A 3,746-nucleotide genomic window follows, 5' to 3' on the forward strand; every position below is an offset into this window, starting at 1 on the left:
TGTTCTTTTGAGATTTAAAGATGTTCAGAAATCAAAAGAAAGTGATCACAGTACCCCTTAGTCTGTTCTTCTTGTTCCTTTTCAGACTAAATATCCTTATTTCCATTAACTGTGTCTTCCCTCTTTTGACATGGTTTTAAGGACCTCACTATCCCCCATTCACTTTCCTCTGGCTCAGGTCTGAAGTTTTACTGTCATTCCTGAAATATGTTTTGTAGAAAAGTTTGTTACAATTCCACTAGAGACAAGGTCCTAAAATGAATTATATGAACAAAAGCTAACTATACCCCTTTAAATCATTTTAAGCACAGATGTACTCTTCAGTCCTTCCCAAAGACACTTTTCTTAAGAATAGTGAGGCTTTGAGGATTGGAACGTTAGCTAAACAAAATAAATAAATAAAACTTTGACATTTTTGTTTTCTTTTAGATCACTGGAAATTTTGGAGAATAAGTGTTTATTGTAGTGCACACTTTTCATCTTGAAGGGAGACCAAGCTGCTGAAAACGAAGTGCCAGGTGACTAGCTGTCTGGGTCAGCTAGCTACATGGATTTAGGGAGTGGGCTACAGTGACCTTGACAGGCCCTCAAGGATTGGGGAGCTGGATTTCTCTGTTCTCATGCTAATGATCTTTCCATTTGTCTTTGACAATCCTTGGGGGGTAAGTAATCAGTGACCCATCTCCCAATAGCATGAATTACAGGTTAAATCTTTGGAGTAATCAGAAACAGGTGGCCTAAGGAAGCAGAAATTATAAGACTGTGTCAGAGGTCCTGAGCTATAATTTAAACTTTGCAACTGACTCACACATCCTTTTGCAGGCTGTTCTGATAGAACTCACAACTTTCATATTTGGTCTCTTAGAAATCTAGCACTGCGTTTATGCTGCTCCATCTAGTGTCTGGTACCTAAAATGTACAGCAAATCTTCAATAGCTAGCTATACGCAATGCTTGTTTATAAACACCAGTAAAAAATACTACAAGATTTAAGAGAGACCACAATTACCACCTACGTAATCACTGTGGGTTCTCGTTCATTCCACTATTGCTAGAACCCTGACCCTCCCACAGGTAGTACAGAACAAAATTAACTGCCTGTTTCCCAAAATTCTCAGGAATTTCAGTCTTAAAGAGACCCTAAAATATGCCTTTCAGTCCCAAGCTAGATAACAGTTGTTGGCATTAGACAGCACTCAGATCACTCAACTCCTTTCACCGATTCCACACAAACACTGATTCCTGTACCATCACCCTCTGCATTTCATCTTCCTTTAAATCTGGCATTTAATACTTAAATTGTAAAGCACCAAAACATATCTCAAGTTTCAATTCGAATGGCTGCATTTGTCTTTCACTCATTCTGGATATTCCTCTCATGCAACCTTTCCCCCTGCACCTATTATTTGTTGCCTAACCCAATACTTACCCAGAATACAATGCAAAAAGCATTGAATCTCATTTCAGTTCTTGGTACAAACCTGATCAGTGCTACTGACAAACTCTATTATCTTGAACAGCACTTTTACCTCCCTGAGCCTCAGTTTCCTTATCAGGAATATGAAGGGTTTCAGCATAGATATATCTAAAGTTCATTTAAAACTAGTATATAAATCTTTGGTTTCCTGGTTTCTAAACCCAGAGTAAGTCAGAAGCACTAAATTAGAAACAAAAAGATAGGCACAGTAGAAAAAACAAACAAACAAGCAATAAGCAGTAAAGAAGAAGATAGGAAAAATAATAATATCCAGGTTTTGCTCCATGGAAATAAAATATTCAAATGGTATTTTTCAGTTTTCTCTAGAAAGGATGCTGTGCTCAATGCTCCCAGTGGTGTTACTATAGTCTACAACAGCACCTTCCTAGAATATCTTTGCCCTCAGAATTTTCTAGTGACTTCCCTTTCTTGTGATAGGGACCAATGGCAATATTTGGATTTGTAGTCCCAGCGGAAAAAGGTAAGTATATGGAACTATCCACCCACATGGAAAGAAATGTCAGCATCAGCTGTAGAAGAAATGAAAACATTAGAGAGCAGCCTCTACAGAGATTCATACCTCTTTGTTGCAATAGAGTCCATTCCTGAGAGCTAAGAGGGTTTCCATGGGGCAACATTGTAACAAAATTAGAGAAAGAAGTTGATGCAGTGCCCAAATAATGACCAAAAAACACAATGTCTTCTCTACCCTACAGGAAAAGCTGAAAGCCAGGGGAGAAGTAGCAGAATCTTTAAAAGAGCTGGAATATCCCAAAATGTTACAAGGATGCTCTGGTATTTTCCCAGTTTTAAAATTCCCTACTGAATTTTAGCTTAAACATAAAATTAATAAATGGCAAAACCATTGGTATAGGAACATGGACTACTAGTCCTACTTCAAGTTAATTATATCTTAGTTTCCTTATCTATAAAAATGGTAGTTATAAGTCAAACAGAAAAAGCTAAAAACTATATGATTTCCCTCATATGTGGGCTATAAAACTGAAACTTATGAACACAAACAGCAGTGTAGTGGTTGCCAGAGGGAGTGGGTTGGGGGGAGAAAGGGGTCCTAATATAAGGTGACAGGAGAAGATCTGACTTTGGGTGGTGGGCACATGGTACTATATACAGATATTGTAACAGTAATCCACATATGAAACCTATATGTTCATGTTGACTAATGTCACCCTAATAACATTTAATTTAAAAATGGTAGTTGCTTTCGTTATTATTCAAATATTAAAAATTACTATGGTTTCCAAGGCCAAAATATATTAAAAGATGCTACCAGAGTCATATACATTACCATCCTTAAGAAGTGTTTGGGACGTCCAGATAAGATGGCACAAGTAACTTCATATCTCAGCATAACCACTCTGATCCGAATACACAATAATGAGATAAAGCATGAAATATATGACAAAACAATATAGTTGTTTCAAATAAAAGATCAAAATATCATGGGATTAGAAACAAAACGAAGGTGTAAGGATGAAGCCAGAGTTATGAGTCTGAAAGTAACTGCAGTAAAAGAGACTAAAATATTACTCTGTAAAAAAGAGAAGGCTGTAAACAGGCCGAGTGTTTACTGGTTGGAGCTGGGGCTTCTTTTTAAAGAAGATAGAAAAAGTTAAGCTGAACTGATGCTTAGGGCTCTGTTTGAGGCTACAAGCTTGGGTTGGGGGGTGGGTGGGGATGACATGATATACAAATAAACAGTTTTGGGATTAGGAATTGAGCCAAGTAAACTTGTTGGACCTAGAGTGGATTAGCAATATCACAATAGAGAAAATACTTCAAAATACTATTGTAAATCCACTTTGGAATAGGGCTCAGAGTAGAAGAAAACCACACACACACACACACACACACACACACACACACACACACTAGACTGTAAGAAAAAGATGGTGAAGAACTAAAATTAAAACAAAACTAAAGTGGCTCCTGGGCATGGTGGATTAAGTGCCATGTAGTCTTTCTCTCCCACAGATTCTAAATAAAATCTCTGAACAAAATATAAAAGCACCTACTCAAGGACTGAAAAGTAAAACAAAAACAAACAGGTGATTTATGGAGGGGTTTCAAAACTTGGCAAAGGAACCCTTTTTTTTCTTCTTTTCTCTTGCAGTCCTGCCACAAAGACAGAGCTGCATAGCGAGACACAGCCACAAACAGCCAAAACTCTGATTTAAAAAAAACCATCTACCATGGCCAACATGGTTAAGAGCATTGCCTACGAACCAGGAGGTCACGGTTCGATTCCC

General features: G+C 37.6%; 1 protein-coding gene across 1 annotated transcript in view; it reads right to left on the reverse strand.

Moving 5' to 3' along the window:
• LOC102768798 (gamma-aminobutyric acid receptor subunit alpha-3-like) overlaps positions 1–3,746 on the reverse strand; it is a gene marked incomplete at its 3' end in the record, with an annotated part of 95,947 nt that overhangs the window by 8,199 nt on the left and 84,002 nt on the right. The window lies entirely within an intron of this gene.

Source organism: Myotis davidii, unplaced genomic scaffold, assembly GCF_000327345.1.
Source record: "Myotis davidii unplaced genomic scaffold, ASM32734v1 scaffold249, whole genome shotgun sequence".
NCBI lineage: Eukaryota > Metazoa > Chordata > Mammalia > Chiroptera > Vespertilionidae > Myotis > Myotis davidii.